The following is a 26,867-nucleotide window of genomic DNA, read 5'->3' on the forward strand; positions in this document are numbered from 1 at the left end:
AGAGAGAAAACTGAGACCCTGAATGTGAATGCCATGTGGAAAGAGTAAAGCTTCGTGCACAAGAAAGAGGGGTGCCAAGCGCTGTGCTAGGGGCTTTATCTAACATTACTGAGCATTGCGTACATGCCAAGACTTTATATGTCTTCTCTCTCGTCTCTCAAGTTCTCTAATCCTCACAACTGCTCCAGGAAACTGGTTTGGTTACCTGCACATTACAGCTGAGAAATCAAGGAAAAGTTGCTTGCCTAAACTTTGAAGAGGCAGAGCCGGGATTCAAACTTTGATTGGCCCAAATGCAGAGCCTCCACATCCCTGCCTTGGTGTGTTGGTGGTTTGGAGCTGTGTGGACCTCAGAAAAACATAATCTAATCCATTCCTGTGTGAACCCATGTGTGAGTAGGATCTATTGATGAGGCTACTTCAGTTAAGGTATAACCCACCTCATTGAGGATGGGACTTAATGCTATTACTGGAGTCCTTTATAAACAGAATGAATATATAGAGAAAAAAGCCATGGAGGCAAGAAGCTGAAAGCAATGAAACAGAGAAGAGAAGAGAGAGACCAGCAGACACCGCCATGTGCCTTGCCATGTGGCAGAGAAGCCAAGAATCACCGGCAGCCGGTCTTTGGGAAGAAAGCATTGCCTTGACAATGCCTTGATTTGGACATTTTCTCCACCTCAAAACTGTAAGCTAATAAATTCCCATTGTTAAGCCAACTCATTTCATGCTATCTGCTTTAAGCAGCCTAGGAAACTAAAATAGTGCCTCCCCTCTTCTCGGCCAGGTCTCTCTAGAAGGGAAAACTGGAGCCTAGGCTGGGGGTGGCAGCCTGGGAATCGGAGGCAGCTGCTGTTGGCATAAGAACCAGCATTTGTTCTTTTCTTGTTTATTGGTTCTTCCTTTCAGAGGGAAGCAGGCGCTGTAGCAACCTCCCAAACACCACCCCATAAGCTGCTCCAGAAAGACAGAGGGCCCAGGGCGGCCAGCCAGGCCTCTCTCCTGGCTCACCCCAACAAAGCAGGGGATTTCATGCCACAGGCTGGAGCAAGAGCCCAGGCACCAGAGTCAATATTTGCCATCTCCCAGCCTCCCTGCCTCTGGCTCTAAGATCAGCACTTTAAGTACAACAGATTCTTTGCTGTGCAAACATGCAGGGATAGATTAATGGAATTTAAAGTAGCTCAGGCTTTGCCCCAGGGTTTGGACTGAAAATCTGGTCCAGTTTAACCCTCTGCTGTCACTATTTGCCTAGGACTCTAATTTCATCCTTAGACTCACAGAAACACAGACGTCAGAGCCAGCGAGGATCTCAGTGGCCGGCCGGGCTTTTGACAGAGAAGGACACTGCTTCCCAGAGAAGGAAGAGACCAGCTCAAAGACACACTGCCCAGAGGGTCATCCCTGGGATTCTGAGATTCCTGGGGCCAACTGAGCAACTCCATGTAAAGGTAGAAGGAATTTCTCTCAGTCTTATTTTTTTCTTTTTGGTAAATTTATTGAGTTATAATTGACATACAATAAGCTGTACATATTTAAAGTGTACAATTTGATACGTTCTGAAATATATATATATCTCCAAGAAACCCTCACTACAATTAAGTAATGAACATATCCACCACCTCCAAAAGTTTCCTCATACCTCTTTGTAATCCCTCCCCCACCCCTTTCCTTAACTCTTCCTACACATCCCATCCTCAGGCAATCACTGATTTATTTTCTGTCACTATAGATTACAAATACCTAAAAATGTAGTAATGACTTTGGAATTGGGTAATGGGTAGAAACTGGAAGAACTGTGAAGTGCTTGATAGAAAAAGTCTAGATTGCATTGAAGAGATTGTTGGTAGAAATATGGACAGTAAAGGTACTTCAGATGAGGCCTTGGAAGGAAATGAGAAATATGCCTTTGGAAACTGGAGGAAAGGTGATTCTTGTTATATAGTGAACTTGGCTTGATTATGTCCTAATGCTGGATTGAAAGTAGAACTGGTAAGCAACGAACTTGAATATTCATCTGAAGAGATTCCAAACTAAGTTTAGGAAGGTGCAACCTGGTTACTCCTTGCAGCTTATAGTAAATGTGAGAGGAAAGTGATAAACTGAGAATTAAACTCTTTTGCACAAATAAAATAGCAATTGATGATTTGGAAATCCTCAGCCTATCCAGATAACGTGCACTGAGACTAGGGCCAGAAGCGGCTTGACCAGGGTCCTTCCTGGGCTTCTAGGAACTGAGTCCCCAAGAGACAGGGATCCATGTGAGGATTTTCCTAAACCACCCTTTGGTAAAGAAGGGTGTGGGTTCAGTCAGACATCCCAGAGGATGTCAGGACTGGAAATGCATTTATTCAGGAAGGCTCTGGGGCAGATCCTTTTGTCTGATGGTTTGGACCCTTTCGAATTGCACACAAAGCTCACAAGGGTTATGCAAAATTTTGTATGAACAGAGCACTGCCATCTGGGGCTGAAAGGGACAGAGGATGGATGAATTGAAGGAAGAATAACTTCAAGGGAAGGACTATGGAAGCAGAGGCCTGTACTGAAGAGATCTTGTAGGGCCAAGAGAGAAGGCATACCCACGTTTGTGGAAAGGGTGGGTGTGCCCCAGCAGTTGGAGAGGGCAGGCCATCTCCCAGGTGCTTGGAGGGCACCTGATGTGTGGGGAGTTTGGCTGCCACCCCAAAGCTTGGTGGGAGTGGGGTCTATGCCCAGGTGTTTGGGGAGCGTTCAGCCACCACACCATTGCTTGGAGATGGTGGGGCTTATACCTCAGTTTTCAGACAGAGCAAGACTGCCAATCCAGTGCTCAGAAAGCTGGGGCAAAGGCCCCAGCATTCAGGGAGAGCATGGCCCACTGGGCAAGTTCACCTGGAAATCTAATGACACTTCCTCTATTAGGTTTCAGACTTGTTTGGGACCCATGACTTCTGTTTTCCTTCCAATTTCTTTCTTCTGGCATCGAAATGTATATCCTGTGCTGGTCCCTTCATTGTATTTTGGAAGCAGGTAACTCATTTTCTGGGTTTCATGGGTCCATCAGACAGTAGAAAAGACCACACCCACAACTGATTTTGATGAGACTTTGTACTTAGCATTGTTACCGAAATAAGGCTTTGAAGACTTTGTTATGGAACGAATGTATTTTGCATGTAGAGTAACATGTCTTTTTATAGTCCAGAGGGCTGATTGTGGTGGTGTGCCAGTTTGAAACTGTTATGTACCCCAGAAAAACATTTTTAATCCAATCTTGTGGGTACAGACTTATTGTGTGTGGGATCTTTTGATTAGGTTGTTTCCATGGAGATGTAACCCTATCCATTCAAGTTGGGTTTTAATTAGTTTACTGAAATCCTTAGAACTCAGGGAGAGAGAGAGAGAGCTCAGAGCCAAAACAGGCCCAGACACTTGGAGATGCAGACAGAAAGACGTTTGAAGATGCTAAGCTAAGAGATGAATGAAGCCGAGTTTGTCCCAGAGAAACTATGGGAACCCACAGCTGATGCTTAAAGAGAAAGCCACTGAAATCAGAAGCTGAAAGCAACACAACCTGGGAGCAAAGGACCAGAAGACTCCAGCCATGTGCCTTCCCAGCTGACAGAGCTGTTCTGGACGCCATCGGCCTTTCTTCAGTGAAGGTATCCTGTTGTTGATGCCTTAGTTTGGACACTTTTATGACCTTAGAACTGTATATTTGTAACCTAATAAATCCCCTTTATTAAATCCAATCCATTTTTGGTATTTTGCATTCTGGCAGCTTTAGCAAACCGAAACAGGTGGGTTGAATTAGGTACCCCAATTTAGACATGTTCTTGGGGCTTGATCTGCATTCCTATGGGTGTGAACTCATTGTAAATAGGATCTCTTGAAGAGGTTATTTTAGTTAAGGTGTGGTCCAACTGAATGAGGGTGGGCTTTAATCCAGATACTGGAATCCTTTATAAGTATTAGAAATTCAGAAATACAGAAGGCCCAGGGAGAAAACTAGAAGTCAGCAGGAACCAACAAGGGAAAGGAAAGGATATTCCCATGTGATAGGAGAGCTAAGGAAGAATTACGGGCCAACAAGGGTGCTACCAACCCTGGGAATAAGTAAACATTCTAGCCTCTGAAGCTGAGTCAATAAATTCCTGTTTGTCATAGCAGCCTGGAAGTTTAGTGTTAACATCAGGATTCTAATTAATATCCTAAATTTGTAACAGTATAGTTTGAATAAATATCAACTTAGCTATAATAGCATCCAAAAACTCTGATCCTATACAGATCCATTCCTCCACCTTATGTTGTTACACAAATTAAATCTTTATACATTATGTGCCCATTAACATAGATTTATGATTACTTTTAATGCATTTTCTTTTAAATCATACAGGAAAAAAGAAGAGTTACAAACCAAAAATAAAATACTGGCTTTTATATTTACCTATGTAGATACTTTACCAGAGATATTTGTTTCTTTGTATGGCGTCAAGTTACTGTCTAGCATCCTTTTATTTCAGCCTGAAGTACTCTCTTTAGAATTTCTTGTAGGGCAGATGTACTGTCAATGAACCCCTTCAGCTTTTGTTTATCCAGGAATGTCTTAATTTTTCCTTCATTCTTGAAAGAGTTTTTTCATGTATAGAATTCTTGATTGATAGGTTTTTTCTTTCAGCACTTTTAAAATACATCATTATACTGCTTTTTTGGCCTCCATGGCATCTGATAAGAAATTGGTTTTTAATCTTATTGAGGATCCCTTTTACATGATGAGTTGCCTTTCTCTTGCTGCTTTCAAAAATTTTTTATTTTTGGCTTTCAACTGTTTAATTATAATGTGCCTTGGAGCTCATTGAGCATCTTAAATGAGTAGATTCACATCTTTCTTCAAATTTGGGAAGTTATCAGCCATTATTTCTTCAGTTATTCTTTCTGTTCCTTCCTCGCTCTCTCTTCTTCTGAAACTCCCATAATTACTATGTTGTTCTAATCTATGTTATCCCACAGGTCCCCTAGGCTCTGTGCACTTTTCTTCATTCTTTTTTTCTTTCTGCTCCTCAGACTGGATACTTTCAATTCCATATTGGATTCTTCTCTGCTTGCTCAAATCTGCTGTTGAATCCCTTTCATGAAATTTTCATTTCAGCTACCATAGTTTTCAGCTCCAGAATTTCTATTTGGTTCCTTTTTATAATTTCTACCTCTTAGAGATGTTTTAGAGAATCATCATATGATCTTCTTTCCCCCTCTGGAAACTTTCTCCTTGTCCAGTTGGGCTGTAGCAGTAGGAATTTCTAAGAAATATTTCTGCTCACCCAAAGACTTGTGTTGGGAGGATCAGGAAGTCCCAGACTGGGCACTATACTCCTAATACTTCTAAGAGAAAGAGGATCTCCACAAAGCAGCAGTAGGTGATTACAATCCTGAGAAGCAGAGCTTGATGCCTAAAATGGAAAAGACCTGGAGAAAGACCAAGAGAGCAAAGCATCCTAGGAGGGTGTTGTGGTTTGCTAATGCTGCCGTTAAGCAAATACCAGAAATGAATCGGCTTTTATAAAGGGGGTATATTTGGTTACACAGTTACAGTCTTTAGGCCATTAAGGCATCGACAATCAGATACCTTCACTGAAGGATGGCCAATGGCGTCTGGAAAACCTCTGTTAGCTGGGAAGGCACATGACTGGCATCTGCTCCGGAGTTCTGGTTTCAAAATGGCTGTCTCCAAAATGTCAGTGTCAGCTTCCAGAGGCCGTCTTCAAAATGTCTCTGTAAGTTGCTGCAGCTCCTCTCCAAAATGTCACTTTTGGTTGCTCTGAGCTCCTTCTGTCTGTGAACTCTTTTTATACGACTCCAGTGATTTAATAAAGACACACCCTGAATGGGTGGGGCAACACCTCCATGGAAATTTTCCAATCAAAGGTCTGGCCCAGTTGATTGAATCACATTTCCATGGAAACACTCAATCAAAGATTCCAACCTAATCAACACTAATACATCTGCCCCCACCAGGTTGCATTAAAGAATATGGCTTTTTCTGGTGGATATAATATATTCAAGCTAGCACAGAGGGTGAGTCAGCAAGCCCCTTCTAGAGACACTGTGGATCCTTTTAGACACACCACAAATGTTGATAACTGGCAGCTACAAATGCTGGCACAGTGCCTGGACCTGTCACCCAATCAAGTCAGAAGCTGGTTCCAAAGGAAGAGTTTCCTGTATAAAAAATGTTTCCAGAGACAGCAGAGATCAGCTGGATAGGTATTGGACCTACAACCACAGCAGCAGCAAGACCAGCTAAAGTTCCTGCCTGGAACCAAAGCCCAGAGTTTCACATTCCATGAGACATATCAGAAACAATGTCTGTGGAATGCTGACACTAATATCTGTTCTAGTTTGGTAATGCTGCCAGAATGCAAAACACCAGAAATGGATCGGCTTTTATAAGGGGGTTTATTTGGTTACAAAGTTACAGTGTTAAGGCCATAAAGTGTCCAAGGTAATGCATCAACAATCGGGTACCTTCACTGGAGGATGGTCAATGGTGTCCGGAAAACCTTTGTTAGCTGGGAAGGCACGTGGCTGGCGTCTGCTCCAGAGTTCTGGTTTCAAAATGGCTTTCTCCCAGGACGTTCCTCTCTAGGCTGCAGTTCCACAAAAAATGTCACTCTTAGTTTCTCTTGGTGCGTTTTTCCTCTCTTAGCTTCTCCGGAGCAAGAGTCTGCCTTTAATGGCTGTCTTCAAACTGTCTCTCACCTGCAGCTCCTCTCTCAGCTCCTGTGCATTCTTCAAAGTGTCCCTCTTGGATGTAGCAAGCTCGCTCCTTCTGTCTGAGCTTATATAGTGCTCCAGTGAACTAATCAAGGCCCATGATGAATGGATGGGGCCACACCTCCATGGAAATTATCCAGTCAGAGTTATCACCCATAGTAGAGTGGGGCACATTTCCATGGAAACAACCTAATCCAAATGTTCCAACTTAATCCTCACTAATATGTCTATGTCTGCCCCCACAAGATTGCATCAAAGAACATGGCTTTTTCTGGGGGACATAGTGTATACAAATCAGTACAATATCCTTCTCTGCATAAAAGACTTTCTAATTAACTTCTCCAGGTACACGTCATTAGAACTTGCTCCGGTGTCTTCAGTCATCAACTCTATTTTTTCTTACATCAGTTCTAATTTTATGTATTTATCAGCTCACCTAAAAACAAAAACAAACAAAAATTTCCCCCTTTGAATTCCCATCTCCCAATTATTCACCATCCTCTTCAAAGTCAAATTTCTTGAAACAGTAATCTCCATTCCCCACAACTACTTTTTCTTTTTTAAAACCTATTTATTTTATTTTATTTTTACATTTTCCACTGTGAAATATAATGTATATATTATATATACATTATACAGTGTATAATGTATATATTATACATATAATGTATGTATAATATAATATATATACAGTATACAGTGACAACTTTCAAAGTATGATTTGAAAGTAGTTGGAGAGCACATTTCAAAAAATGTTGTGGGTTACAGTTCCACAATTCCAGTTATGTCCTGTTTTGAAATATATCGTATATAAAGAGGGGTGATAACTTTCAAAGTTTGATTTGACAAGTAATTATATAGGTAATTTCAAGGGATGTTATGCATTACAGTTCCGCAGTTCAGTTATTTTCTTATTGTAAACTATAACGTATACAGAATGGTGATAACCTTCAGAGTATAATTGAATGAGTTGCTATAGAGCAGATTTCAAAGAACGTTGTGAGTTACAGGTCCATCTTTTCTGTTACTTCCTTCTGGCTATTCCAATACCCTAGCATCTAAAAAAAAGTATTAATATAAAGATTCAGTATTTGTAATCCTTTGTTCAAAGCTTCCTATCTTGCCTGTTGCTACCGCTTCCTCTCATTTGGTCATTTTCTCAGTCTTCAGGGATGTCTAGGCAGTGACCACCCCAACATGTTCACATTGGAAAGGGGTCTCGACATTATGGGGAAGGGGGCTACATCTAGTTGATGTTCTTGAAGAGGCTGTTGTGTCTGGGTTTTGGGACATATCTGGCATAGGAAAACTCTGGAGGATTTATGTTTCTGAAAGGTAAACTTAGTCAGTGAAACTTTTAGAATCTCATGTAGGGACCTAGGTATGTCGGGACTACTGTTGCTTAGAGCTTGGCATGCTGTGGCCATTTGGGATGTCTAGTTGGAGCTACTGCTGCTTTCATATTTTTAATTCATGCTACTCAAAAAACTGTCAGTCACCAGTGAAAAGACTTTACTATAAGATGTTACTTTTTGTGGAAAAATGTCTTTTTGTAAACTAGTACTGGGAATAGTCAGAGGTTGACTTTGTTTTGATGTCATTACTTGGCAAAGTTAGAAGTTTTCAATTTTTTGTTATCCGACCTTCCCTACCCACACGTCTGTTATTGATTCTAGGTTTGCAGTGTTTTGCTATGAGAACTTATTAACCTGTAAAATAATTTTTTAAAAACCCATCTATTCATTAATCACAGGTTGTGTATTTTTCTTTATAATTTCAACTTAATATTAATACTTATTGATTAGGCATTTATAATAAAATCACCGACATACTGCTAAATTCAATGGATTCTTGCCAGTTCTTATTTTAATGAACCTCTCTGCTTTATTGTGCACTGGAATCTTTTCAGTCTCTCACCATTGAGTACTATGCTGGCTGTGGGTTTTTCATATATGCTCTTTATCATATTGAGGAAGTTTCCTTCAATTCCTACCTTTTGAAGTGTTTTTATCAAAAAGGGATGTTGGATTTTGTCAAATGCTTTTTCAGCATCTATTGAGATGATCATTTGATTTTTCCCTTTCGAATTTTTAATGTGTTGTAATGCATTGATCGATTTTCTTATGTTGAACCATCCTTGCATGCCTGGAATGAACCCCACTTGGTCATGGTGTATGATTTTTTTAATGTGTCTTTGGATTCGATTTGCAAGTATTTTGTTGAGGATTTTTGCATCTATATTCATTAGGGAGATTGGCCGGTAGTTTTCCTTTTTTGTAGCATCTTTGCCTGGTTTTGGTATTAGATTGATGTTAGCTTCATAAAATGAGTTAGGTAGTGTTCCATTTTCTTCAATGTTTTGAAAGAGTTTGAGTAAGATTGGTGTCAGTTCTTTCTGGAAAGTTTGGTAGAATTCCCCTGTGAAGCCATCTGGCCCTGGGCATTTATTTGTGGGAAGATTTTTGATGACTGATTGGATCTCTTTGCTTGTGATGGGTTGGTTGAGGTCTTCTATTTCTTCTCTGGTCAGTCTAGGTTGTTCATATGTTTCCAGGAAATTGTCCATTTCCTCTACATTATCCAGTTTGTTGCCATACAGTTGTTCATAGTATCCTCTTATAATTTTTTTTAATTTCTTCAGGATCTGCAGTTATGTCACCTTTTTCATTCATCATTTTGTTTATATGGGTCTTCTCTCTTTTTGATTTTGTCAGTCTAGCTAGGGGCTTGTCAATCTTGTTGATCTTCTCAAAGAACCAACTTTTGGTGATATTTATCCTCTCTATTGTTTTTTTTGTTCTCTATGTCATTTATTTCTGCTTTAATCCTTGTTATTTCTTTTCTTGTACTTGGTTTAGGATTGGTTTGCTGTTCATTTTCTAGCTTCTTCAGTTGATCCATTAGTTCTTTGATTTTGGCTCTTTCTTCCTTTTAATATATGCATTTAGTGCTATAAATTTCCCCCTCAGCACTGCTTTTGCTGCATCCCATAGGTTTTGGTATGTTGTGTTCTCATTTTCATTCATCTCTATATATTTAGCAATTTCTCTTGCTATTCTTCTTTAACCCACTGATTGTTTAGGAGTGTGTTGTTTAACCTCCAGGTATTTGTGAATTTTCTAAGTCTCTGATGGTTATTGACTTCTAATTGTATTCCATTGTGGTCAGAGAATGTGCTTTGAATAATTTCAATCTTTTTAAATTTACTGAGGCTTGTTTTATGTCCCAGCATATGATCTATTCTGGAGAAAGTTCCATGAGCACTAGAAAAGTATGTGTATCCTGGTGATTTGGGATGTAATGCTCCGTATATGCTCCGTATATGTCTGTTAAATCTAATTCATTTATCAGATTGTTTAGGTTTTCAATTTCCTTATTGGTCCTCTGTCTGGTTGATAGGAGAGAGTGATGTGTTGAAGTCTCCCACAATTATTGTGGAAACATCAATTGCTTCCTTTAGTTTTGCCAGTGTTTCTCTCATGTATTTTGTGGCACCTTGATTGGGTGCATAGACATTTACGATTGTTATTTCTTCTTGTTGAATTGCCCCTTTTATTAGTATGTAGTGGCCTTCTTTGTCTCTCAAAACATCCCTGCATTTAAAGTCTATTTTATCTGAGATTAATATTGCTACACCTGCTTTCTTTTGGCTGTAGCTTGCATGAAATATTTTTTTCCATCCTTTCACTTTCAATTTCTTTGTGTCCCTGTGTCTAAGATGAGTCTCTTGTATGCAATATATTGATGGTTCATTTTTTTTGATCCATTCTGTGAATCTATATCTTTTAATTGGGGAGTTTAATCCATTTACATTCAACATTATAACCGTGAAGGCATTTCTTGAATCAGCCATCTTATCCTTTGGTTTACGTTTGTCATATATATTTTTCCCCTCTGTCTATTAATATCCTTTATTGTACCCATACTGAATCTCTTTAGTACTGAACCTTTCTCCAAGTCTCTCTGTCCTTTCTTTGTTTCTCTGTCTGTAGGGCTCCCTTTAGTATCTCCAGTAGGGCAGGTCTCTTGTTAGCAAATTCTCTCAGCATTTGTTTGTGAAAAATTTAAGCTCTCCCTCAAATTTGAAGGAGAGCTTTGCTGGATAAAGTGTTTTTGGTTGGAAATTTTTCTCACTCAGAATTTTAAATATATCGTGCCACTGCCTTCTTGCCTCCATGGTGGCTGCTGAGTAGTCACTACTTAGTCTTATGCTGTTTCCTTTGTATGTGGTGAATTGCTTTTCTCTTGCTGCTTTCAGAACTTGCTCCTTCTCTTCTATGTTTGACAGTGTGATCAGTATATGTCTCGGAGTGGGTTTTTTTGGATTTATTCTATTTGGAGTTCGCTGGGCATTTATGATTTGTGTATTTATGTTGTTTAGAAGATTTGGGAATTTTTCCCCAACAATTTCTTTGAATACTCTTCCTAGATCTTTACCCTTTTCTTCCCCTTCTGGAACACCAATGAGTCTTATATTAGGACGTTTTATATTATCTATCATATCCCTGAGGTCCGTTTCGATTTTTTCAATTTTTTTCCCCATTTTTTCTTTTATGCTTTCATTTTCCATTCTGTCATCTTCCAGGTCAGTGATTCATTGTTCAACTTCCTCTAGTCTTGTACTATGAGTGTCCAGAATCTTTTTAATTTGGTCAACAGTTTCTTTAATTTCCATAAGATCATCTATTTTTTTATTTAGTCTTGCAATGTCTTCTTTATGCTCTTCTAGGGTCTTCTTGATATCCTTTGTATTCTGTACTATGGTCTCATTGTTCATCTTTAGTTCTTTGAGTAGCTGCTCTAGGTGCTGTGTCTCTTCTGATCTTTTGATTTGGGTGCTTGGGCTTGGGTTATCCATATCATCTGGTTTTTTCATATGCTTTATAATTTTCTGTTGTTTTTGGCCTCTTGGCATTTGCTGAACTTGATAGGGTTCTTTTAGGATGTGTAGACCAATTGAAGTCCTTATCTCTAATTTATCAGATGTACAGCTTCGTGGAGTACACTTTCTCTAACTAACCAGCAGGTGGCGTCCACGAGCCACCTGTTCTCCACAAGCCAGTTCTCCCCTGCTTTGCCTTTGTGGTGAGTGGGGGAGTGAGTCTTGTGGGGTCCAATTGGTGTACCAAGCTTGCATGTGTAGTTGATGTTGCCCGCCCTGTATATGGGGCGTGTTTCTGGGCAGTCAGGGAGTGGGGGTGGCTGTAACAATCAAATCTCCCTGGTGATCCTGGAGTTTTAAAGCTGCTGCAATAGTCTAATCCTTCAGTTCAGTCCTGCCACAGTTTGTCTCTGCCACTGATCCGCAAGTCCTTGGTATTGGTGTATGGCTCCTGAGACTTGCAAGTGGGTCCCTCTTCCAGGCCGTGCACCCCCTGGTCCTCTGTTGAGGGATGACTGTGTTATGTCACAGGTGAGTGCCGTCCCCCCAGGGTGGTTCTGGGCTGCTGGGCTGTGTAGGGAGGCTCCCAGTCTGCTGAAATGATGGCTGAATGGGGCTTTGTGAATTCACACTGCTCCACCTTCCCAACTCTGGGACAATCAGCTGAGGTTGCAGGGAAGGCTAATGTCCATGCCCAGTTTTGTGCAGTGTGCCTGTTATTTGAAGCACTTCCGTCACACTGGGTTGTCTGGGGCAGCTCTGGGCTATGGGGCTGGCGATGGGCAGGAGTGTTTCCTGTCCACCAGGATGATGGCTGTGAGCGGACACCTCCCTTTTCTTGGGAAGTTGTGGTGTTTAGTAAAATTTCTCAGCCACTGGATTATTGCCTTTTGTCTCAGAGCTCTCTTAGTTCTGCTCTTGTCTTGACCTGCCCAAATTGCAAGTCTTTGAAGCTTTCTGTATTGGGCTTCTTAGAGTAATTGTTTTAGAAAAAGAAAAAGGGATTAAAAAAAAAAAGAAAAAAAAAAAAAAGGGCCCTCCTCACAGATCTAATGGGTTATTGAAATGCTAAGAGACAAAACAATTAGGGCCATTAAGGAAAGGTCCACAGGGCAGAGAGATCAGCTTTTCTTCAGGATTTGCATATGAGCCTGAGGGCCTGAGCTCTGCCCTTCCCCTTTCTATGTTCACCAGAACTCCAAAAATCCTCTGCTTTTATTTTGGAGTTTTTCGTGCTGTTTTTTTCTACATCTGTCTCCTCTCTGCTGGGCTGGCTGCTCTCAGATTCTCTGGTGTCTGGTCTCAGTCTATCTATGGTTGGAGTCTGGATCAGTAGAATGAGTTTCCGATAAGGGTTGCCACTGCAGTTCTCCCTTCTCCTTCCCGGAGCTGACAGCCCCTCCTCCCACGGGACTGAGCCTGGCAGGGAGGGGCACGGGTCCCCTGGCTGCAAAAACTTACAGATTTCGCTGATCTCGGCAGTTCCACATTTTCATGAGTGTTGTATGAAGTATGCCCAAAGTCAGATTGCTCTGTGGTGTCCAGTCCACGCAGTTCCTGGCTTTCTACCTACTTTCCTGGAGGAGTAACTAAAACATACAGCTCACCAGTCCGCCATCTTGCCCGCCTCTCTGAATAGCGGAATCTTTTCCTTTCTTCTTGAAATCCTCTACTTCTTTAGATATTACAATGTGATACTCTTTTGATCAATTTTGTTTTAGTCTCCTTTTTGGACACTTCTTTCTTTCCTGTCCGAGAGATCATACTTGCCTAAAAACCTACAAATATTTTCCCCTAACCCTCCCATTCTGAGACATTGCTAAGAGTGTCTAATGAATAGATTTAGTAGATTCAGTTTGGCTTGATCCACAAGATTTCTGATTGTTCTGGGGAAGTCATTAGTCAACAGTGACTATTTTTCCCACATACCTTTTTATAACTACTAACTAAAAACTTTTGAAGTTTTTTAGCCAGAATATATAAGGAACATTTACAACTCAATGATAATACACATGCAAAAATAACTAAAATAGGCAAAAAATTTAAAAATACTTTACAAAAGAACATATATAAATGGCCAACAATCACATGAAATGATGCTCAACATCATTATTCATCAGGGAAATGCAAATAAAAATCACAATGAGATAATATTATATATACTCTATAGAATGGTAAAATTAAAAAGACTGACAGTACCAAGTATTGGGCAAGCCTCACATATTGCTGATAGTTAAACATACATTTATCATCTGTCCAGGAATTCTACTCCTAATCTACCTGAGAAAAATTAAAACACATGTTCACATGAAGATTTATGCAGAGATGTTCATAACAGCCTTATTCAGCCAAAACCTGAAAATAACCCTAAGAGTCATCAATAGGTGAATGAATAAACAAATTTGATTTTTGTCAAAACTCATCAAAATATATACTTAAAATGAGAGCCACTTTATTGTATATAAACTATTCATCAATAAAGTAAATTTTAAAAACAAAGAAAATTTTCTACCTCTGTATTCATATTCTCATTTTCTTCACTCATCTTTTTTCTTGTTTCATTTAGCTCATCCAGCACATTTAAGGCAGTTGATTTAAAGTCTTTTTCTGGTAAATCCAATGTCTATGTTTCCTCAGGGATGGTTTCTATCAATTTATCCTGTGAATGGTCCATACTTTCCTGTTTCTTTATATGCTTTGTAATTTTATGTTGAAAACTGGGCATTCAAGTATTATAATGCGGTAACTCTAGATATAGCATCCTCCCCTTCCCCAGGGTTTCCTGTTGTTGATTATTTAGGGCTGCAGTCATCCATTTAGTGACTTTTTCAAACTATTTTTGCAAAGACTATTCTTTGTCATGTGTGGTCACTGAAGTCCGTTCATTTAGCTTGTGTTCAACTAGTGTTTGACAGAGTCTTCCTTAAATGCTAGGAGCCAAAAGAGACAGAGAGAAGGAAAGGGAGAGAGAGAAGAAAGAAAGGAAAAAGAAAAAGAACCCTCCCACCCCCCACCCCCACATCTCTCCCAATATTTGCAGACTGCTTCTGCAGTGGGACACTCCTTTAATGCTTAGCCAGATCATTTACATTGCCTTGGTCTTCACTTGCTGCTTTCACTGAGGCTACAAATCAGCCAGAGGTGGAATCTTAGGGTCTTCTCAGGTCTTTTCGGGGTATATGCCCTTGTGTTGCTTTCTAAAGCTCCCACTAAATATGGGCACTTTCGAATCCCTTAAATTCCCAAAGAAATTCCCCAGCTTTTCCTCCAAGTCTTTTGGCATGTCTGTTGTATGCCTCAACTGTAATTTTGGGCCCCAGGCATCTGTGGGCTTTTCTTTTGCCTTGCAATGTTTTTGAGCACTGCCTGCTGCTTTTCAGCCTTGAGTGAGCTCTGCATTAGGTGAAACAAAGATAAGTGCCTTGCATCAGTCCTTCAAGTTGCCCCCAGGCAAGATACAACAGAAAAACACAATTCTTCGAGAACGAGGTTTGCTCTGCTCCCTCTGGAATCAGGGTTCAGAGTCCTACACTGGGAATGCAGGCTGCCATCTTCAAGATTGCCACCAAGCTGGGAAGGGAGTGGGGGAAGGGCAAGCAAAAATGCCACAAAGTGTTGCAAACATTTAAATTGTCTTTTTTTGATTCAGCGTTAACTTGGTTACTATAAACCTTTCGTTACTGTCCAGAGTTCTGACAAGATAGCTTCCACTAGTGTCTGCTTGTTTTTTGGTGTTTCTGTTGAGAAATGGATTCTTGGAGGAGTTTACTCCGCCATTTCACTGCTGTTACTCTCTGCACCCTTCTTAACACAGGGATCTCACTACTTCTCCTGATATCACCTCTGTTTACTTACGGGGCCCAGAAGATCGAAGCTAAGTTTAACATTAAAAGGGCAATGGGGAGAATCTCAAGGCCAGAAAAAAAATGTGAAAGCTAATTCTGCAAGATGTGTCAAGAAGTCAAATGCCCAGACACTTCTGCAACTGGGAAACATAATCACTTGCATTTTCCTTAACACTCCCTATGCTTTTCCATCTTTGCATCTTTGGGCAGAATTCTACCACTGTCTGGAATGTCCTCCTACATCTCCATAAATTCAAATCCTATTTATCTTTCAAGGCCCGACCCTAATCCAAGCTCTTCTGCAAAGTCTTTCTTGTTACTTTCTCTCAGATTGGAGGTCCTTTTTGGCTCCTCCAAACTCACAGGACACTCCCTGTATTAGTTAGGGTTCTCTGTAGAAACAGAATCAAACAAAATATATGTAAATACAAGATTTTATAAAAGTGTCTCACGCAACTGTCAGGATGCACGAGTCCAAATTCCATAGGACAGCAGCAAACTGGCAACTCTGATGAAGGTGTTTGATGAACTCCTCAGGAAATGCTTTGCTGGCTAGCTGAAGAAGTGTAGGTCCTCTATCTGTCTCTCTTAAAAGTCTTCAACTGATTGTATTAAATCCAGCTGATTGAATTCTCTCATTGTGGAAGACATGCCCTTCATTGACGTAATTAGTCACAGCTGCAGCCAACTGACTGATGATTTAATAAACTAGCCTTCTGGTCTACTAACCAGCCACAAATGTTCTTGCAGTAATGGTTAGGCCAGTGCTTCCTTGACCAGACACCTGGGTACAATCACCTGGCCAAGTTGACACATGAACCTAACCATCACAGTCCACCCCTTGTCAACTTGGCAGTTATACACATCACCTTAAACCATACTTTATCTCTAAGTAGAGAACAATAACAGACATATGTTTCACCCAACAATGCTCTGCTGCACTGTGTACAACTGGAAATGCACTAAATCGCTCCAGAATAGGGTGCAAGTCCTTGGGTGACATTAACTCTTAAAACTGATTTCCTTTAACTTAAATACTGCAAAATGAACCATACAGCTTATGTCATAGGATAAAGGGATAAGATAGAGAAGAAAACAAAGATATTTAATTTACAGACAAATACAAACATACTCATAAGGAAACAAGGAGGAAATATTCACGCCATTATACTCCTCGTTTCTGTAACTGGTCATGTGGTCATAGTTCATATTTATCACTACCTTCTTCCGCTACCCATTCCATGTTCCCTTTACCCTCAGCAAGCACTTCAGCTGGTCGTGGTTCTTTGCCTGGTGGGGTGACCCAAACCTTCATTCCTGAAGTTTCTCGGCCATTGGTAGTCCTGCCTGGATTGGGTTGCTGCAGTTTTCCATTGACTTTAATCACAGGGCATGGTAGTACTAAGAGATGCCCTAGGGGATCTCCTGTATTCCAGGAAAACTCTTCTTTACCGCCATTGTGTAGTTGCAGTGCTATTTCCGCTTGATAGTCAGGATCAATCACCCCAGCCAGTATAATAATCCCCTTCCTTGCCTGTTGATTTAGAGGCATAAAAAGCCCAAAGTGGCCAGGTGGCAGCCTTAACTTCCAGTCCGATGGAATTATTGTTGTGTTTCCTGGTGGAAGCACTCCTCCTTTTGGAACTAAGACTTGTAGACCAGCAGAGCTTAAGCTTGCAGGGACAGGAAGCAAAAATTTTCCTAGTGGATCACTATGAGCCATAATGGTGCCACTCCTGTTTCCACCTCTTGATTCCTGGACCCGTGAATCCTAGCTATGGGAAAACAGCACCATAGAGTGGATGCTGATTCAGAGCATACACATCCTCCTGGAGAACACTGCCCCAACCCTGCAAGGTATTGCCACCTAGTTGGTGCCAAAACTGACTCTTCAATAGGTCATTCCACCGGTCTATCAACCCAGCTGCCTCTGGATAATGGGGAACATGGTAAGGCCAGAGAATTCCATGAGCATGTGCCCATTCCTTCAATTCATGTGCTGTGAAGTGGGTTTCTTGGTCAGAAGCAATGCTTGTGGAATACCATGACGGTGGATGAGGCATTCTGTAAGTCCACGGATCGTAGTTTTGGCAGAAGCATGTCGTGCAGGGAAGGCAAACCCATATCTGGAGTATGTGCTTATTCCAGTAAGAACAAATCGTTGCCCCTTCCATGATGGAAGCAGTCCAATGTAATCAACCTGCCACCAGGTAGCAGGCCAATCACCTCAAGGAATGGTGCCATATCAGGGACTGAGTGTGAATCTCTGCTGCTGGCAGATTGGACACTCAGCAGTGGCCGTGGCCAGGTCAGCCTTGGTGAGTGGAAGTCCATGTTGCTGAGCCCATGCATAACCTCCATCCCTACCACCATGACCACTTTGTTCATGAGCCCATTGGGCAATGACAGGAGTGGCTGGGGAAAGAGGCTGATTGGTATCCACCAAAGGTCATCTTATCCACTTGATTATTAAAATCTTCTGCTGAAGTCACCCTCTGGTGAGTATTTACATGGGACACAATATCTTCATGTTTATTGACCACTCAGAAAGGTCTATCCACATACCTCTTCCCCAGACTTCTTTGTCACCAATTTTCCAATCATGTTCCTTCCAAGTCCCTGACCATCGAGGCAAACCATTAGCAACAGCCCATGAATCAGTATACAAATGCACCTCTGGCCAATTCTCCTTCCAAGCAAAGTGGACAACCAGGTGCACTGCTCGAAGTTCTGCCCACTGGGAGGATTTCCCCTCACCACTGTCCTTCAGGGACATCTCAGAAAGGGGCTGCATGCTGCAGCTGTCTACTTTTGGGTGGTGCCTGCATATCGTGCAGAACCATCTGTAAAATATGCCCAAGTTTTCTCTTCCTTAGTCAACTGATTGTAAGGAACTCCCCAAGACACCATAGCTGTGGGCTGGGAAACAGAAGGTAATGTGGCAGGAGTGGTGGCCACAGGCATTTGGGCCATTTCCTCATGTAACTTACTTGTGCCTTCAGGACCCACTCAAACTCTAACTTGTAAATACCATTTCCATTTTATGACGGAGTGCTGCTGTGCATGCCCAACTTTATGGCTTGGTGGGCCAGACAACACCCAGCTCATGATAGGTAATTCAAGTCTCATGGTAACTTGCTGGCCCATGGTTAAGCATTCTGTCTCTACTAAGCCCAATAGCAGGTCAAAAGCTGTTTCTCAAATGGAGAGTAGTTATCTGCAGAGGATGGTAAGGCTTTACTCCAAAATCCTAAGGGCCTGCATTGTGATTCTCCTATAGGAGCCTGCCAAAGGCTCCAAACAGCATCTCTATTTGCCACTGACACTTCCAGCACCATTGGATCAGCTGGATCATATGGTCCAAGCAGCAGAGCAACTTGCACAGCAGCCTGGACCTGTCGCAGAGCCTCCTCTTGTCCTGGTCCCCACTCAAAGCTTGAAGCTTTTCTGGTCACTTGGTAAATGGGCTGGAATAGCACACCCAAATGAGGAATATGTTGTCTTCAAAATTCAAAGAGGCCAACTAAGCGTGGTGCCTCTTTTTTGGTCATAGGAGGTGCCAGATGCAACAGCTTATCCTTCACTTTAGAAGGGACATCTTGACATGCCCCACACCACTGGACACCTAGAAATTTTACTGAAGTGGAAGGCCCCTGTATTTTTGATGGATTTATCTCCCATCCTCTGCCACACAAATACCTTACCTAAAATCTAGAGTAGCTGCTACTTCTTCCTAACTAGGTCCAATCAACATGATATCATCAATATAATGGATCAGTGTGATGTCTTATGGGAGGGAGAAATGATCAAGATCCCTGCAGACAATGTTGTGACATAGGGCTGGAGAGTTAATATACAGCTGAGGTAGCACAATGAATGTATACTGCTAGCCTTGCCAGCTGAATGCAAACTGTTTCTGGTAGTCATTACTAACAGCTATTGAGAAAAAAGCATTTGCCAGATCAATAGCTGCATACCAGGTACTAGGGGATGTGTTGATTTGCTCAAGCAATGATACCACATCTGGAACAGCAGCTGCAATTGGAGTCACCGCCTGGTTAAGCTTACAATAATCCACTGTCATCCTCCAAGACCCATCTGTTTTCTGCATGGGCCAAATAGTAGAGTTGACTGGGGATGTGGTGGGGGAATCACCACCTCTGCTTCCTTGAAGTTCTTAAGAGTGGCATTAATCTCTGCAATCCCTCCAGGAATCCAGTATTGCTTCTGGTTTACTATTTTGCTAGGCAGGGGCAGTTCTAGCAGCTTCCACTTGGCCTTTCCCACCACAGCTGCACTTGGGATATTTGTCCTCTCTCAGCTTTTCTGGACCAAGAGTCTGCTTTCAACGGCTGTCTTCAAACTGTCTCTCATCTACATCTCCTGTGCTTTCTTCAAAGTGTCCCTTTTGGCTGTAGCAGCTTGCTCCTTCTGTCTGATCTTATATAGTGCTCCAGTAATTTAATTCAGGCCCATCCTGAATGGGCAGGCCAACACCTCCATGGAAATTATCCAATCAGAGTCATCACCCACAGTTGGGTGGGGCACATCTCCATGGAAACACTCAAAGAATTACAATCTAATTAACACTGATAGGTTTGCCCACACAAGATTACAACAAAGATAATGGCATTTGGGGGGACATAATACATTCAAACTGGCACAACATGTCTTCGTTTCTCTTGGGACATGAAAGGAGTGGGATTGCTAGGTTACATGGCAACTCCATGTTTAATCAGCAGCTGCACCATTGTACGCTCCCTCCAGCAGCATTTTAGGTCCTAATTTCTCCACATTCTCACCAACACCCACTATTATCTGACTTTTTGGTTCCAGTCATCCTAAAGGGTGTGAAGTATACCTTATTGTGGTTTTGATTTGCATTTCCCTGGTGACTAATTATGTTGAGCATCTTTTCTTGTGCTTATTGGCCATTTCTGTATCTCTCCTGCCTTTTTGCCAGTCTCAGTAAATACTCGGTGTAGTGTACCCAGTTCCCAGGATTTCCTGGTGGATCTCTGGGTCCCTCTCTGAGAATCCCCACCAATGGGTGGGAGTCACTGAGTAGCACTTTAGAGGAGACTCTGGAGCTGACTTTGAAGGGATGTTGATTCAGCTTAATAGACAGTGACTGTACAGCCTGCTGCCTTCTAGGTGGAGCTGGTCTGGAGGTGAGGGATACAGAGAGGAGTGAGGATTGACCTTGCCTACAAGGACAATTCTGCCATGGAGATATCAAGTAGGTAAAGAGCTCCAGGAACAGAGGGAATAGGAGAGGTGATTCCAACATGGGGATGGAGTGTGGATCAGGGAAGGGTCCAGGGCAACTGAAGGGTCCAAGGCAGCTTACATAATAAGTAGGAGTTCAATAGCCAGAGTTGGGGGAAGGGCCAAGGAATCTGCATGAGCAAAGCCTTGGAGACAGGAAGAGAAAAACCAAGGCAGCAGGCAATCTGGAGAGGCTGGGATCGTGGTCAACACTTTTGAGAATCTAAACAAATGCACCCATGCCCACACAAAGTTCATCGTGCAATTTCAGGATGTGGGAGAGAAGGGAGTGGAGGGAATGAGGCTAAAAGGACAGGTTGAGGCCAGATCAAAAGGGACCTATATGCCATACCAAGTATGGCTTTGTTCCACAGGTCATAAGGAAGGAGGGTGGGCAGGGTCCAATATGACAGGACCCCAAAGGGTCTGCACTGCCAGGACCTGCAAATACACTTGCTTATGGGTTCCATAACTAAGAGCTGTGAGTTCTTCAAGGAGCAACAGTCTGGTGCCTCCTTCAATATACACCATCGAGCCACCCTCCCCTGCAGCCTGCCCTCAAAAACAGACCACAAAAAGTGCCCTCCCTTATGCTGACTTCCATCAGCCTTTCTCTGTCTGGGCAGTCTACCAAAGATCTGACCCCACACTGCTCAATCACCCTAGAATCAGAACTCAAATCAGCTGGAGGAGGTCTTTCCCACCACTCCTTCCCCATTACCAATCGTTTCCAAACTCATGTGATCTTGGTCTGTGAAAGAGACATGCAGGTCACTGCTAGCAGGACACATACTCTGACCCTATTCCCTGTAAGGTAGGGGACTTTTCTGTCCTAGCTCCACATTCTCACCACAACCTCATAAGCACAGGCAGGTCTTAGCTTTTGCAGCCAGCTGTCCAGGACTAAACCAGACACAGAGCACTTGGTCAGCTATAGGCATAGGTATTTCTGCAACTACAACAAAATGCACACATCAGTGGTCACATAGTATGGATTGGAATCTTCTGCAGCAGTATAACATCTCCAAGAAGCCCCACTCAACATGTGAGACACTTTTCCCTCTCTTTCCTCCCCCATAGTCACAACTCAACAATGTAAGAGTTCAAACTGAGAACTGAGAACCGAGAACCTCCTTCTGGGAAGACTGTTCTCTGAGCATGTGCTGGAGCAGGGCTGGGATGGTGGAGCAGGAAGTCAATGAGAAGACTCTACAGCAAGTGTTTAGCAGTGGCCCCAGCATATGCAGGCTATTTTTACCACAGAAGATACATCACTACAATATGTAAAAAGAACACTGGGAAACAATGAGATACCACTACACATCTATTAGAATAGCTAAAATCCTGAAACTGACCATAGCAATTACTATGAGGATTCAGAGCTACAGGAACCTTCATTCATTGCTGGTGAGAATGCAAAATGGTACAGCCACCTCGGAAGGCAATCCAGCAGTTTCTTACAAAGCTAAATATAGTGTTGCCATATAATCCAGCAATCACACTCCTAGATATTTACCCAAAGGAGCTGAAAACTTATATGCACACAAAAACCTCCATATGAATGTTCATAAACAGTTTTACTCATAACTGCCCCAAACTGGAAGAAACCAAGTGCATCCCATAGGTTTTGAGTGTACTCATTTTCATTTATCTGTTGATATTTAACAGTTTCTCTTGCAATTTCTTCTTTGACCCACTGGTTGCTTAGAAGTGTATTGTTTAACCTCCATATATTTGTGAAAGATGTGGCTCTTTGGCAGTTATTGATTTCTAGTTGCATTCCATTATGGTCAGAGAATGTGCTTTGAATAATTTCAATCTCTTTAAATTTGTTAAGACTTGTTTTGTGCCCCAGCATATGATCTATTCTAGAGAACATTCCATAGGTGCTAGAGAAGAATATATATCCTGATATTTTGGGATGTAACAATCTATGTATGTCTAATTCATTTATCATATTGTTTAGGTTCTCAATTTTCTATCTATAGAAGAGAGTGGTGTATTGACATCTTCCACTATTATTGTAGACATGTGTATTGCTTCCTTCAGTTTAGATAATGTTTGTCTCATGTACTTTGAAGCTCCTTGATTGCATGCATAAACATTTTTGATTCTTATTTCTTCTTGGTGAATTGTCCCTTTTATTAAAACATACTGTCCTTCTTTGTCTCTTATGACATCTTTACATTTAAAGTCTATTTTGTCTGATATTAGTATAGCTACCCCTGCTTTCTTTTGGCTGCAGTTTACATAGAATATTTTTCCAACCTTTAACTTTCAGTCTTTGTGTCACAGAGTCCAAGATAAATCTCTTGTAAATAGCATATTGATGGGTCATACTTTTTAATCCATTCTATCAGCCTGTATCTTTTAATTGGAGAGTTTAATCCATTCACATTCAAAGTTATTACTGAGAAGGGAGTTCTTGAACCAGCCATTTTATCCTTTGAAATTTAGTTGTCAGATCTATTTTTTTCCCACTCTCTCTTTTTTTCCTTTAAGTTACCTTAATAGTACTCTTCATTTCTGTGCCCTTCTCCAGACCTCTCTCTCCTTTCTTTTTTTCTTTGCTGGTAGAGCTCTTTTTAGTATTTCTTGCAGGGCAGGTTTCTTGTTAACAAATTCTCTCAGCATTTGTTTCTCTGTGAAAATTTTAAACTCCCCTCAATTTTGACAGAGAGCTTTGCTGGATAAACAATTCTTGGCTGGCAATTTTTTTTTTTTCCAGAATCTTAAATATGTCATACCACTGCCTTTTCACCTCCATGGTGCCCTTGAGTAGTCAGTACTTAGTCTTATGTGGTTTCACTTGTATTTGGTGAATCACTTCTCTCTTGCTGTTTTCAGAACTTTCTCCTTCTCTTCAGCATTTGATAATCTGATGAATATATGTCTTGGAGTGTGTTTATTTGGATTTATTCTGTTTGGAGTTTGTTGGGCATCTTTGATTTGTGTATTTATGTTATTTAGAAGGGTTGGGAAGTTTTCCCCAACAATGTCTTGAAGTCCTCTTTCTAGACCTTTACTCTTCTCTTCTTCTGGAACACCAGTGATTCTTATTTTTTTTTTGCTTCATGTTGTCCGTCATTTCCTGAGATCCATTTCAAATTTTTCAATTTGTTTTCACCATTTGTTCTGTTACGCATTTGCATTCAATTGCTTTGTCCTCTAGTTCACCTATTCTTTCTTCTGCCTCTTCACATCTGCTGTTGTCTGTCTCTAGTATATTTTAATTTGATTCATAGTATCTTTTATTTCCATAATATCTGCTATTTTAAAATTTTACTCTTTCAAATTCTTCTTATGGATCTTTTAGAGTGTTTTTAACAACCTTTATGTCTTTAACCATCTTGTTAAACTTGCTTTGGAGATTTGTGTGTACTTCTTTAATTAATTGCTCCAAAATTTTGTGTCTCCTCCAGCTTTTTAATTTGTTCATTTGTCTTGTCCTTATCTTCCAGATTCTTGAAGTGCTTTCAGATTTTCTGTTGGCTTCAGGGCATTTGCTTGTCTTGATAAGTTTATTTTTGAAAATGCAGGATTATTTGAGCATTTATGTATAATTTGGCAGAGCAACAGCTTGCTGGGGTGCAGTTTCCCTATCCTACTAGCAGGTGGTGCTCTTGAACCACCTTTTACTCTCACACCACCCTTCCTCAAACTTCTCCAGTGCACTGGGAGGAGTCCAAACTGGGTTGGGATCCAATCGGTGCACCAGTTCTGTGTGCACTGGGGACTGCCTGCCCTGGGGGTGCAATAGGGACCCTGTGCATTTTGGCAGGGAGTCCACTCAAGGGCACCCTGCAGCTCAAATGTGCCCCACTCCTTGCCTGCCATGCACCTGTGAGACTCTGGGGTGTGGGAGGGTCTCCTGATGCTTCCGTATGGCACTGCTTCCTATGCCCGCTTTATTGTTGGTGCACACCCCAGATTTCCATGGGGGAAGAGTAAATGCTACCTCGTAGGTTTCCTCATGGGAACTCCCAGCTGCATGACTGTGGAGAACCAATTCCCCAGCTAACTTCTGAGGTGGGTGCACAGGAGTGGAGAACTGCTACTCACTCCCTTTCTTGGTGGCTGTCTCACTGCTGTGGGCCCCGTGAGGCAGTCCTGGTCAAAGAAACTCACCCCTTCCCTCCAGATGCAGTGTCTCTTGTTTTTGTTCATGTCCCCACCACACTGTGTAGTGGTTCCACCATGGCTGATCACACCCTGAAACCGCAGTCCTGGGCATCCTCCAGCCCCTCTCTAGTTTCTTTCATGGATGAGAAGCCTGTTCTGCCTCACCAGTCCATGATCTTCCCACTCCATCATTTTTTAAAGGCCACTGATGCAAGCTTTGAAACATGGCTTCATCTGCCTGTATTTTAAAAATCCATTGAAAAGCTTAAAACTGTTAAGGGAAATGGATGAAAAAGGAAATGTTATGGAGAAGGGAGGTTTTCCTGGTGCAGGGAAAAAGGCAGTTGTCACTGGAGGTGGGAACCAGGTGAGCAGGGACTGAGGGTCAAGTCCTTATCTTTTAGAAATATATGCTGACTATTTACTGACAAAATAAATCCATGTCTGGGATTTGTTTTAAAATAATGGAGGGTTGTATGGTAAGTGAATTAATTGTATCTCAATAAAGCTGTTAAAAATATAAAATAATGGGAGTGGTGCTGATGAATGAAAGGAATAGGTGAGGATATAGAGAAAATGGGATAGGCCATGCATTATAATTCTTGAAGATGTTTGTGTTAGTTTCCTATGGCTGCTGTAAACAAATTACCACAAACTTAGTGGCTTAAAACAACACATTATTTTCTTACAGTTCTCCTTATGGCAATGGGAATGTTTATCCTATGAATGTCCCTCCTTTGTATATTGGAAGCACATAACTTGTTCTGGGTTCACAGATCTTCAGCTAAAGGGGAATTGTGCCTTGGGACCAATCATGCCTATAACTGGTTTTGATGGGATCTTGTACTTAACTATTGTTACTGAAATGATTTAAAATTTTTGTGATATTGTGATGGGATGAATGTATTTTGTATATGGAAAGATCATGTTTTTCTGGGGTCCAGGGGGTGGAATGTACCGATTTGTATATATTATGTCCCCCAGAAAAACCCATGTTCTTAGATGTAGTCTTGTGGGGACAGACATATTAGTGGGGATTAAGTTCAAACGTTTGGATTAAGACGTTTCTGTGGAGATGCACCCCACCCAAGTGTGGGTGATGACTCTGATTGGATAATTTCCATGGAGGTATTACCCCACTCATTTAGGGTGGGTCTAAATTAAATCACTGGAGCCATATGAGCTGAGAAACAGAAGGAACTCAGTGCAGCTGAGAGTGACATTTTGAAGAGAAGCCACAGCCAAGAGGGACACTTTGAAGAAAGCACAGGAGCTGCAGATGAGAGACAGTTTGAAGATAGCCATTGAAAGCAGACTCTTGCTCCAGAGTAGCTAAGAGAGAACAAATGTCCCAAGAGTGACTAAGAGTGACATTTTTGAGGAACTGCAACCTAGAGAGGAATGTCCTGGGAGAAAGCCATTTTGAAACCAGAACTTTGGAGCAGACGCCAGCCACGTGCCTTCCCAGCTAACAGAGGTTTTCCGGACACCATTGGCCATCCTCCAGTGAAGGTACCCGATTGTTGATGTGTTACTTTGGACACTTTATGGCCTTAAGACTGTAACTTTGTGAGCAAATAACCCCCCTTTATAAAAGCCGATCCATTTCTGGTGTTTTGCATTCTGGCAGTATTAGCAAACTAGAACAGCCATGCATTATAATTCTTGAAGATGTTTGTGTTAGTTTCCTATGGCTTCTGTAACAAATTACCACAAACTTAGTGGCTTAAAACAACACAGAATTTATTCTCTTACAGTTCGAGAGGTCAGAAGTCCAAAATCAAGGTGTCAGCAGGGCCACCTTTCACCTGGAGGCTTTGGAGGAAATCAGTTTCCTTGCTTTTTTTTAGATTCTAGAGGCCACCTGGATTTTCCTTGGCTTCTGGCCCCTTTCTCACATCACTCCAACCTCTTGCCTCCATTATTCACATCTCCTACTACTGATTTTGATCCTCCTGACTCCCTCTTTTAAGGACTCTTGTAATTACATTGGGCCCATCTGG

General features: G+C 41.6%; 1 protein-coding gene across 1 annotated transcript in view; it reads left to right on the plus strand.

Annotated features, from left to right (window-relative positions):
- Positions 1-1,315: 1,315 nt before the first annotated feature.
- Positions 1,316-26,867, plus strand: part of HSPB11 (heat shock protein family B (small) member 11) — a 93,519-nt gene continuing 67,967 nt past the window's right edge. Inside the window, exon 1 of the mRNA XM_037827165.1 lies at positions 1,316-1,451. The gene's annotated coding sequence lies outside the window, so the exon portion shown is untranslated. The remainder of the gene's footprint in view (positions 1,452-26,867) is intronic.

The sequence above is a fragment of the Choloepus didactylus genome, chromosome 2 (genome assembly GCF_015220235.1).
Source record: "Choloepus didactylus isolate mChoDid1 chromosome 2, mChoDid1.pri, whole genome shotgun sequence".
NCBI classification, from domain to species: Eukaryota; Metazoa; Chordata; class Mammalia; order Pilosa; family Megalonychidae; genus Choloepus; species Choloepus didactylus.